Source organism: Miscanthus floridulus, chromosome 12, assembly GCF_019320115.1.
Source record: "Miscanthus floridulus cultivar M001 chromosome 12, ASM1932011v1, whole genome shotgun sequence".
NCBI classification, from domain to species: Eukaryota; Viridiplantae; Streptophyta; class Magnoliopsida; order Poales; family Poaceae; genus Miscanthus; species Miscanthus floridulus.
In genome coordinates, this window is record NC_089591.1 from 64,773,989 (window position 1) to 64,786,381 (window position 12,393).

General features: G+C 47.1%; 1 pseudogene; it reads right to left on the minus strand.

The window, feature by feature from the left end:
• Positions 1 to 8,665: 8,665 nt before the first annotated feature.
• Positions 8,666 to 12,190, minus strand: LOC136497671 (L-ascorbate oxidase homolog; annotated as a pseudogene).
• Between the last annotated feature and the right edge of the window lie 203 nt (positions 12,191 to 12,393).

Below are 12,393 nucleotides of genomic sequence, written 5' to 3' on the forward strand. Positions count from 1 at the left end.
TCGGACACTCCGCCGGTGAAGTTTTGAACCCATGCTCCCAAGTGCTAAATACAATGTGTATCACCTTTGTGCATGTGTGTTAGCATATTTTCACAAATATTTTTAAGGGTGTTAGCACTCCACTAGATCCTAAATGCATATGCAATTAGTTAGAGCATCTAGTGATACTTTGATAACCGCATTTCGATACGAGTTTTACCCCTCTTAATAGTATGGCTATCAATCCTAAATGTGATCACACTCTCTAAGTGTCTCAATCACTAAACCAAAAAGCTCCTATCAATTTCACCTTTACCTTGAGCTTTTGTTTTTCTTTCCTCTTTTCCAAGTTCAAGCATTTGATCATCACCATGCCATCATCATCATCATGTCATGATCTTCATTTGCTTTATCACTTGGAGTAGTGCTACCTATCTCATAATCAATTTGATAAACTAGGTTAACACTAAGAGTTTCATCAATTCACCAAAACCAAACTAGAGCTTTCAGTCGTGTCGGGTCACCTTTGGTACAACTTAGGTGCACATGTCGTGGGTTCGATCAGCGCCGCACAATTAGGGACTGACCAGCTGCCAGGACGTTCAGGACCGGCCTACCCTTGGGCTCACGTCTGGCTCCTCACACATCCTTACTATCATCCAGAGTGCGCACTTTGACAAAACAGGGCCCAGCCTGAGTTGAGCTACTCGGCTTCGCGATCGGAACGAGTTATCCGGCTAGCTAAGTGAGAGGTATGCGTTCAATCTCGACAGAAGCGCCAACAACGGTACAGTCCTTAATGGACATAGAAGGGATCAACATAGCCAACCCAACACCATTTGCGTAAAAATCCCACCTGGTCTCTACTTAGATAATAACCCATGGTTATTTTTTATGATAGCAAATATAGCTAACTGTGCTCCGGTATCCACCTATATCTCGCAGGTGATAGAAAATCACCCGACTTCTACTGAGCTAAGCATTGCTAAGCATATGTTCGATCCTGGACCTATATAGGTTTCAAGGCATATTTCTAGACAAGGCAGTTCTATGCATGAAGTGTTTCCAATCAACTCCTATAACCTAATATATCGATATAAAGGAGTCAAGTGATATTTAATAAAAATATAGGAGGCTTAGAATGTTCCGGGGCTTATCTTTCAGAAATGATGTAGGCCTATAATCTGGGCACTCCAGGTAATTCTTCTAGGGCCTGCTCTTCACTTTCTGAAGCTACTTGTTGTGGTGCCTCCTAGGTCCTCTTCTTCCGATGCCTCGAATTCCAACAACGTTATTCCTTCCGACGATCCTATATGCATGAGCACGCAATAAAATACAAGAATGCAAAGGTGATGATATGGATGGAAGGACATGATGGAATGCATAAACATACACGTACTTAACAACAAGGTACCATGGTTATGACATGACAAATTTTTATTTTTACTGAGTAGGCGCATATCTCTTTTCTAGTGAAGTAACATACACTCACCATTTGCTAGCAACCTAAGATAAAGTTGTTCATCATCATTAGGAGGCCTAACATTTGTGGTTAACAACTTGTTCTAATTAGCCTAAACCTCTAATTAACAAGCCTCAATGTACTACAAGACAACCAAGTCATGAAACTAGGTAAAAGTGAATTATAGTGCATGAATTAACTAGATGCATATTAACATTTAATTCTGGACACAACCAAGCATATCAACAGGTTTTACCCATAATCAATATGTCAAACAGTGCCATGGTTAGGCCCTAACAATTTCTGAAAAGCATTTGTTTAATTGCTAAGCATAGCTAGGTTAAAATTGGAACTGCTACTTCTATTGCTCAATAAATTCTAGAAAAATTATAGTAGTTCATACATGCTCTCAAGAGACCACTGATTAAAATTTCATGTCATGTGGATATGTATAGCAGCCTCTACAAACATAACAAGTTACATGGCATAATTCCACTTAAATATACTTAGTATAGTGAAAAGTGTCAAGCAACAAATTTACTATTTTTCTTACATTCCTCATAATACCAGTATACTTTGAAAATTAATTCATGTGCATAGGATACCTATATTTACCATAATTAATTTCACAAGAACTAGCATTTTATTAAACCAAAATAAGAAATCATATTCCAATCATGCTAATAGTAGGTGTAACATTTTTCCTAGCTCCAGCATGTCAAAACAAGACTAGCAAAATTGGAATCACACTTTTCACCTATACCAAACACAAGCTATGGATTTTCTAAGTTTACTAGGAATAAACAAAATAATTTAAACATGGTATAAAATTATAGCACATCCAAAGTTTCATATTTTTAACAGATAGTACTCATCAAGATGAATCCAACAAAATTTAGTTCACTCAATTTGGACACTCCTAGCTCTAGATATGAATTTTTGAAATTTATATTCAAATATGGAAAAGAGATAAATAAAATCCTAAACTCGGTCTACAACTAAGTGCACCCGGTGTATACACCCTAGGACGCTGACAGCTAGGACCCATGGGTCAACGAGCCCACATGTCATAGGTATCGAAACAGAGGTGGCGTTTGACCGGCGAAAACTCACCGACGATGAGGTCACCGGTGGTAGCGTCTTCACCGTCAGACTCTACTTGTTGTCCCGCATCGACTGGTACCCGCGGTTGGCTCAAAGGCTAGCCGGAGCTAGCTCGATGGCGGCCATGGCGGGCGGTGGCATGGCATGGTGGGCTCGCCTGAGCTCGTCTACGGCTCTAGGGGACTCTAGCGGAGAGCAAGGGTTAGGATAGAGCCATGGTGGAGTGGCGGTGAGGTCCGACCACGTGCGTGGAACTGGGCGGCGCCCAGTGCACGACGGCGGCACTCACCATTCCAACGAGGCGACTACCGGCGACATGCATTCGTCCTAAGCTATGACACTAGAGCTCAAGGAGGTGCGAAAACGAGCACAAGAGGGAGAGAAGGGGGACCAGTGAGGTCTGGTCGTGGCGAGCTCGTGCTTGCGGCCATGGCAGATGCGCATGGCGTGGACGCACGTTCCAGCGCCGACGAGGCAATAGCGGTTCAATAGGCTACGGCACTAGCTTCTAGGACCTACGACGAAGACAAACCAATGGTGAGGGAGGTTGGAGAGACATTGGTTGGGGCCGGCCATGGGTGAGCTCGAGCGCGGCGGTGCACCACGACCATGGCGGCAATGGTGGCGGCGCAATGTGGCCTCACCTAAGCTCGAATGGTGACGCTAGCTGCTCAAGAAGGTGGAGTAGGTCATGATGGAGCTACGTGCGAGATGGATTGGGTGGTGGTGCTACGGTGGTGGTGTGCTCGGCCAGCGAGGATGCGGCGGTGGCGTAGCGTTCTGCTTCGCTTCGACGAGCGCAAGCGAGAGAGAGAGAGAGAGCGAATGAGCACGCGCGAGAGAGAGTGAGCACCCAGCCTCAGGCTTTTGACACGGCAGCATGAGGACACAGCAGCGCACGTGGCGCCACATAGTGGACGAGCTTTGGCGCCAGTCGGCCATGACGGCCGGCGTTAAATCGGCTAAGTGCCGATTCAGTCGATTGAAACAAACGATCTTTGGGCCTCTAGATCTCCTAAACCATGGTGAGTTTGTGAAAACTTCATTAATACAAAGTGTAAAGCTATATGAGATCTACAGCTTTGCTTAATAACGTTTGGTCGAATTCCCAACGGTTTTCAAATGGCAATACTCCAAGTAGTGTTCATTGAAACCGAAAACCAGCTTAACACTTAGAAATTTTTTGAAGTTACAAAACAACATCAAATTGAATTTTGGAAGCCCTATTTGACTATGTTAGGCACTGAATTAGCTCTTGACCCTTAAACAAAGTTTGTTACACATAAGATAAGCTACAACTTGTATTAAGATCCCACAGCCATGCAAGCTCTCTAAGCTGTTGTTCAACTTTGGTCAAACTAGCATCATGAAAAAGACATTTCAAAGTAAACCAACACTTAGAAGCACAATTGGGCTAGATCATGAATACAAACATAGTTTGATTTTCTATCCTAAGTGTGTCTAAGGTGTTTTAGTGACCAAACAACAATTTCTCACATTAACTACCCATGATCACAAGCATATACATGTATAATTAAGCATCACATGTGATAACATAAGAGGAATGAAATGAAATTTCATATGCTCATGCTCCTGAATGAATGGATGATGTTTATGCTCATGCAAATGCAAGTGCAAAGTGCAAGCTTAACACTAGGGTGTTATATCCGTGAGGTGACTCCCCTCCACTAAACCCACTCTCCCACCGCCGCCTACTCCATGGCTGTCGTCATCGTTATCTGGCGAGTGGCGGCGGCCGCCGTGGCGACACTTCAAGTGGGGGGCATTCGTAGCACCCTCCTCCTCCTCCTCACTCCTCTTTGTCTCCACCCCTCTAGATTTGACCCAGTCGCCCTTCCCCGTCGCTGATGGCCAATGTGCTTGTTGCCGGCCACCAGGGGCTAGATCCAGACATGCCTCCTCTCGTTCTACCCTGCCAGCCATCGGATCTAGCCTCCCTCACCTTCCTATGCCTTGGTGAGGCACTAGCCGGGGCCCAAGCCGTCTCCACCTCAGTCGTGCCATGGCCTGTGCCGGTGTCCCCGTTCCCCACGCGCCCCCCTTCATTGCTCCCAGATGTGGCGAGCAGGGGAGGCGGGCTCACTATGTGGCCTGGCATCCATGTAGCTACCGAGTGGTCGGCGGTCGATCCAGGATGGTCGGCCCTAGCATGTGCCTAGCCCTCAACTGGATGATGGCTATGAGTAGTGCTCGGCCTCCTGGCTGTCTGCTGCGCCCCTCGAGCAGGTCGGGTATGCTGCCCGAGCGCGCACTGCTTGAGGCCTGCGTCTTGGTAGTTGGGTGCTAGGCAAAAGCCTTACTCTCAAGCCGACGATGGCAACGCCCTTTGAGCACCATTTTTCCTCCTTGGAGGCATCTATCATTGCACCTTCTTTGTCTCCTGGTGTGGATCTTCTAAGTGATGTCGCTGGTGCTCCGGCCATGTCATCCAGTTAGCGGTGGAACTCTTTCGTTGTGCCTGTGCGTGCTTCATATCCTTCAACGCCTATGTTTGTCCTTTAGTGTGGTCATTTCTCCGGCGGATGCTTGGTCGCTTCCTTTGTCGCTTCTCCAACGGATGCTTTGTTGCCGATGTTACTCCTTTCTGGCGGATGCTTTGCTGCCGGTGTTCCTGGTTATCACTAAGCGGATGCTTTGCCGCTGCAGTTTGTTAGTCATCCTACACGGTTGTTTAGCTTTGTAGGTGCTTTGCCGCTACCGATACACCTCTCTTTCTGGTAGAAGCTTGGCCACCGTGGTTCCTCTCTAGCAGATGCTTTGCTGCTATCGTCGCTTTGGCTTCCTTGGCGGATGCTTGGGCGCTGAGCCGCTTGGTCCTTTCCCTGGCAGATGCTTTGCTGCCACTGTTGTTGGAAGCCAGCCTCGCCACCATCACAGTTTCACTGCACTATAGGCTACCATTATGTTGTTGTCATTCTACCATCGGCTTAGTCTTTTAGGGTCTTGAGGCTGAGGGTCCTTCCCCCACCTGTTTTCTCTTGCTGCTTGTGTGTATCTTTTGGACCACGCTGGTAATCCTTCGATTACTTGCGAGTCCTGTGTGACTTGTAATACTCTACTTATGCTTAATGAAAAACGTGCCACAAGGTACGATCGCGAAAAAAAGTGTGGGGCCCATGCACGATGAATCAAGAGCGATGAAGGACGGACGAGAATGCTTGGATCGAGGGGCCAAAGGCCAAAGAACGGGCAGCGTGTGGCTCACATTAGGCACAAGAAGGGCAAGAGTATATGGTGATGAAGACAACATTGGCCGAGTTAAGGACGGGTTGGATCACAAGCACTTGGTGGACCAGTGGGCCGAGGACATGGGGGTCGGACACCCATTGACATCGATGAGTCACGCCTAACGAGGCATGCACGATGGTTTATTGGTTTGGCCCTCAAAACCATGGATGGACCATTTGATGGTTTGGACCTTAAAACCCTGAGAGAAGGGTTTGCTGGTTTGGTCTTCAAAACTAGACATGGACGTTTTGGTGGATTGGGCCTAAAAACCATCGACGACGAGTTTAACTAATTTGGGCCTCAAAACGGGGAGCGGAGGACACGTGGTTGCATCTTGTAGCTTGCATCGAGGAAAAGCGAACTCGAGAAGATACCGGATACATAGGATCGATGAAGAAAAACTTGGACTGTTTTATCCCTAGGAGTATTTGGGATGAGTACATAATGCAAGGACAACTTAGGAAATAGCATTGTGCCTATATTTATGGGAGTGGCTGTTTGTTAGGCTAAGCTTTTAGAGTATCTCCTATTTTATTTGCAGTGTAAGAGAAGACAAGGGCTAGAGAAAAAGAGAGAGGAAAGACTCTTTGATTGAACCTTTTGCCATTTTACCCTTTGATCTGCCAAGTGTGGCTTGTAATCAGACGGCATGACTTAATCCAAAAATCAATATCGAGTTCCACTTGATCTCCCCCTAAAATCTGAAGTTTTTTTTTTCTACGATTTTCAGAGCTATTTTTGTGGATTTTTTTTTGTTCGTGCTCGTGGGCTGTAATTTGGGGCATATTTCTTGAGGGATTTTGATAGTAGGACATGTTTGATCAAGGCTAGGGCGATCCCCTATCAAATCTATCACTTGAGCACCACAGATTTGATTTTTCCCTAAATTCCCCCTTGTTCTTAGTTTTTTATTTATTTCTAAAATTCGCATGCAATTTTCAATCTTTCTGAATGGATATGACTGGAATAGCTTTCCCATAATGATGTGATCCTCTGTGTCAAATTTTAGTTCCTTTCGTCTTGATTCACATCATTTTTTGTGAATGTTTGTGTTCTTCTATACTTCTATTATCGGGTAATTCACTGTATTGTTTCTAAAACAACAGTTTTCAGTAACAGCAAAGACAAGTAGCACTCTTTTCTGTTCTTTCTAGTGAATTACCTCTCTTATTCTTGTTTAGTACTATTTTGTGTTTTGAGAGCAGTTGGATCTGCAATCTGCGACTATTCCATTTCTATTTCAGAATCAACAACAACAGCTGCATTTTTTTTGCGTTTCAGGTTCAATTCAGTACTGCAGTCTGCCAGTCTCCTCCTTCAACCTGTTCGGCTGATTGTGTTTTGATTCAGCACCTTTCTTCAATGGTTTAAGTTTAGTTTTTCTGCAACAAATTATATGGGCCAATTGCACTTTTCATTGTCTATACGCCTGTTCATAAGTTCATTAGTAGCTCATCTTAGGGGACATCAATAGCAGAAGGACACTAGCACAAGCATATGACCAACATGTAAGCAAAGTGGCAAGGTTCAGTCTTTGGACTATCAACTAATACTTTCTTGCTTCACTGACCAATTATCGAGCAATTGTAACATGTTTTCGTCTTCAAGCTATAACACATTGATGGCATTTATATGTATCTAGTTACTAGTAATTGAATTACCCTTCTCGTGATATTATCACCTTAACATGTGTTGTGCGTTGTATAATGTTCGTTTATCTTATCATCTAGTTTCGATACCTAGATGCATAGTTGTGATCCTAGTCATGGTGATTAGATAATTAGTGGAAAGATGACAGGTGATCATAGTGTGCGTTGCTCTTGATTGACTGCACGGGTAGCATAGTTAAGTCCTCATCTTAAGTTAGACATTCTAGTATATCAAAACTTCTAGCATAAGAATCAGAACTCCTGATCTAGGACCTTCCTGTCACATGTCGGAACCTATAGTGAATTGGTGTTAGGGGTGCAAACAATATAGATATTTTTTGACCATTTGATTGACTAACGAGGGTCGGATAGTGATTCAGATATCTTTTTCATATGCCTAGACATTTTATAGCAACACCGTCCTCGCCTCGCCCCCGCCTCTATCACCTCCCACCGCCCCTCCGCCGGAGGTAGGGTCTCTACCGCCGCCGGCGACCACCTTCTTCCCTTCCCCCTCCCCCCGCCCCTCCCGCATGCGGACATGGCAAACTCCGACGAGCTCCGGCAAACTCCGGCCATGGCGCCCCCGCCTTGACCTGGCCCGGCCGCCACTACCGCCACCAGCTACCCTAAACCGCCCGTCAACCTTCCCCACCGCCTGGCCTACCTGCCTCCCCCCGGCCGCCCGACCATTCTATACCCGCCGAAGTTGGAGAAAAGGAGGCGTCGGAGCTCGCCGGAACCCTAGCTGTCACCGGAGTTGGAGAAGGCGCGGGCAGGCGTAGGCGCGGGCGAGGGAGAAACAGCAGCGAGTGGGCTCGGGCGAGGGAGAAGCAGCAGCTCCGGCGGCGCGGGCGCGGCCTCCGGCGACGACGACGGGCGCAGGCATGGGTGCGCGGATGCACCGCATCATACGGCCACGCAGGTGTGGAAGCGCGAGCGCAGCGCATCGGACGGCCACGTAGGTGTGCGTGCCGAGCGACGCGAGCGTGCGCGCTCGGAAAGAATCATTTCCGAATATTAGCGCCTGCAACAAAATCTTGGCCCTGTTCGGCTGGTATTAAATCGGCTTCTGCTGATTTGTATGGCTGATTTATTATGAGAGAAAAATACTATTACACGGCTGATTTGTACGGATTTGTATGTCGGTGGATTGTTTGGTTGGGATCCAATTTAGCAGGTCATAATTGTTAAGATGTCAAATGAGATCGAAGACCAAGAATAATTCAACTACCAAATAAAAATCTTTATTATATAAATAAAATGTCTATATGTTGGGCATCCATTTAACCCCAACACTAAAGACTCGACAGGACTGTTCGACGACCATAACACACTGCTTGCACACGCCATACATTAGATCATCCCTGAGTTGGTGGCACCGCACCTTGACTCTAGACGATCACAGCTGCTGGCTGCTGCTGCTCCTAGTACCGCCGCGGCAGGGGTAGGCGGCGGCTACTGTTGGTGGCGGCGGCGCGGCCGCAGAGGAGCGCGTTGTCCGGGATGGGCAGCTCGTCGCGGAACGAGTGCGACGGCGTGTACACCCGGAGGTAGAACTGCTGGCCCAGGTACCTGCGCGGCCACACCTCCGACCTCATGTTCCACATGCCCACGTTGTCCAGCGCGATCAGAACTGCCGACCACCCTCTTGGGTACACCTGCAAGTACGGAGCAAACGAGTAAGCCGGGGCATCTCACAGCCTATGCCGCCATTCATCATGCCTGGAAATGTAAGAGAACATCTCACTTGCACGGTGCAGCGCGAGACAGCATCCACAAGGTTGTAGCCATCCCTGCTCTTCTCGCTCCACGTCCCCACGTCCATTCTATAAATCAGAAGAATCACAGAGAAAAATACCACAGATCAGAAGCAGACCTGATTAAGCTAATCCTGTTCGTAATGCATGTCATGTCACGTGTGGAGTCTAGCATGCATGCAGTAGCAGTACCCGACGACGAACACGCTGTAGCCGTCGAGGTGCCAGCTCTGGACGCTGTCCTCGCCGTTCTCGAGCACGACCTCGACGAAGGAGCGGTGGTCCGAGTCCATGACGGCCGTCTCATTCCGAACCTCCTCGCCGGTGGCCGGCGGCGCGTCGGGGATGCCACCGAGCCGGAACACGCCGCTGATGTTGTAGTAATCCGCCAGCTTGAGCGGCGTGTCGGCCTCCGCGAACGAGACGCCGTTCACCGCGTACCGGCTGCTTGCCGCCGACCAGCCCGGCCGAGCTGGCCAACCTGATGGTGCGCGTCACGTTGATGGAGCCGTAGTGGTACGAGCCCTGCGGGTTCGGCCTCGGCCCGCTCGCCGTCAGGTTCGTCCTGCAATGCAACGATCGAGTTTTCAGGTTCAGATTCAGATACATACAAATCCACTTGTCATCGCCGTCGCCCACTTAGCCGAGTTGAACCGTCAAGATGAGTTGACACGTGTGTACCTGATGGAGCGAGCCTGGTTGAGAGAGAAGTCAACGTCGCTGGGCCCAGCGGGCAGTGACCTGGAAGCAGGGCCACTCGAGCCGGCGTAGCGGACGACGGCGGTCGAGAGGAGGGTGGCGTTAGTGAAGCGGGTGGAGACGACGATGTGGTAGTCCTTTGCGGGGCGGTCCGCGGTGAAGAGCGCCGAGAGCGACTGGCCGACGTGGACGTCGAGGGAGCTGTAGGCGTTCTGCACCGTGTGCGTGCCCTCCACCTCGACGAGCGTCATGTTGTGCTCTTGGATCCGGAAGTTCAGTGTGTTCTGCAGACCAACATTTGAGATGCGCAGCCTGTATGTCTTTCCTGCGTAGGAGGAACACGAAAAACAAATAAACAATGCCAGAATATTCCTCATAATAGATACAAAGTATAGATTTCTAATAGAAATTAAGCTTACGAAGTAGCTCAAATTAACAGAGGTCAAATGTCACCTTGCTCAACGGCGAAAGCTGCACCGTCCGGACTACCCTTGCCGTTGATCAAGATGCCATCCGGGGGAGGCAATTCCTTTCCACTGTCCAGCATATCTTGCAGAGACTGTATTAAAGAAATAAACTGATCACCATCAGAGAATGAACTAGTTCAGGCGTTATTTCTGCAGAAAAGCCTAAGTCATCGATCATTTGGTACTGTACCTTATGATTGGTGGCGTACCAGTCACCGATGAGCACCGTGTACTCGTCGGCCGGCGGGGGGAACGGGATGGGAACCACTGGTCGGCTGTAGATGCGGATGGCGCCGAAGCCACCGGCGGCCTTATGGAAGGCCAGCGATGGGAAGTAGTAGAAGCTGCCGATTTGGTCCTTGGCCTGCATGCGGTACGTGAAGTTCTGGCCGGGCGGGATTGGGCAGTTGGTGCCAGAAACGCCATCCTGCCATGAATTCTTGCGTTGCTGCAAACCACTCCTGCGATTTCATAACAATTTATAAAACTTGCCTAGGAAATTAGTTAAGATTCGGGTTGGACAAATCTACTACTTAACCCACTAGTAAACGGATCAAATATTTTCGTCACTAACTTTTCAATATTAATCAGTTAAAAAAAGTGCTGTCTGGGGGAATACTCTGCAATTTAATGAACACGTATCAAATCAGTTAACATTTTCGTTCGTAAAAGCATTAAAATTAACCAAGAATCAAATGGATACGATATACCTCTAAAATTTTACTGACTTGCAAAACTCTTGAAAAAAGAATCGAAAAACACTCTGCACATATCTGCATTAATAAAACTCTTGATAAAAGAGTAATACTCTGCATACACATATCTGCATTCATTACGCTCTAGCTAGACCCGTTTCCAACAATTTGTGTCCATCCACGTTTTATCCTTAATAATGTCTGCCCACTATATTATATCCATGAATACCCATATGGCTTTACAAGAAGAATCAATCTGCATCCATCCACACTTTATCTTAATGGCTGCCGACTATTTTATATGGAGAAGATAAGCTCTAAGTTCATATGGGTTGACAGAAGAGAGATTCATTAAAGTGCCTAAGTAACCAATACCACATATGTATGATGCGATGCATTCAGCGAAAGCCACGATTTAGCCATTCACTTTCTTTCTTTTTTGACAACATCATGCTTGCAATTGGCCCATTGTTTAAAAAAAATAACAGCCGATAGATATAAGAGTTTGTTGCTATACATCATCTAATAGCATGCAATGTTATTGTCAATTGAAATCAACAAAGGAATAAATCAGTTAGCGCAACTAAAACGTAAAGACCATACCATGAGAGCAAGAACGGATCAGACAAATTGTTGTGGACGTTAATAATCACGTTCTCGTTTGTTTGACACTCAATCTTCGGTCCGGGGAATTGCCCGTTGATGAGAATTGCCTACAAACATAGAAAATCAATCTGTAAATTGCATAAAAGATGCGATATGAATGCAAAAGAGTTCGAAAATAGATTAACTCAAATAGGAACTAAGTTACACCTGTTGTGAAATTCCAAGAGGACTGATATTGCCATAAGTGATCTCCCAATCCAAAAACTGGTACGGACCTTCCGCCCTCGCTGCTGAGACGAACAAGAAGCAAATGCATACGAAGAAGAAAAGAATAAATCTCATCTTGCTCAGCGCTAGGTAATGCCTGACGCAAACACTACAGCACGCTGGCTGCCGGAACCCTAGTTCGGCAGTGGAGGCACCGGCACCGCAGCACCGGAATCCGAGCCCTGCCGGCCTAACACGCCCGAAGCCACCGAGCCCTGCCGCACGCCCGGAGCCGCCGAGACTGTAGGCGCCGACTAATTTAGATTAGATTCTTTTTGGCATTCTGTTTGTTGTACCCAGACTTCCTATATATATAAGAAAGACTTGGAGTCTGGAGGCATTTTAGATGCCGTTCGTTTTCTGTGTGCGGTCAAGATTAGAGTTGGGGAGTACAGAAGATAAAAGAGCTGTTGAGAATAAAAGTCAGACCATATTTTATATACATCTGAATAATAA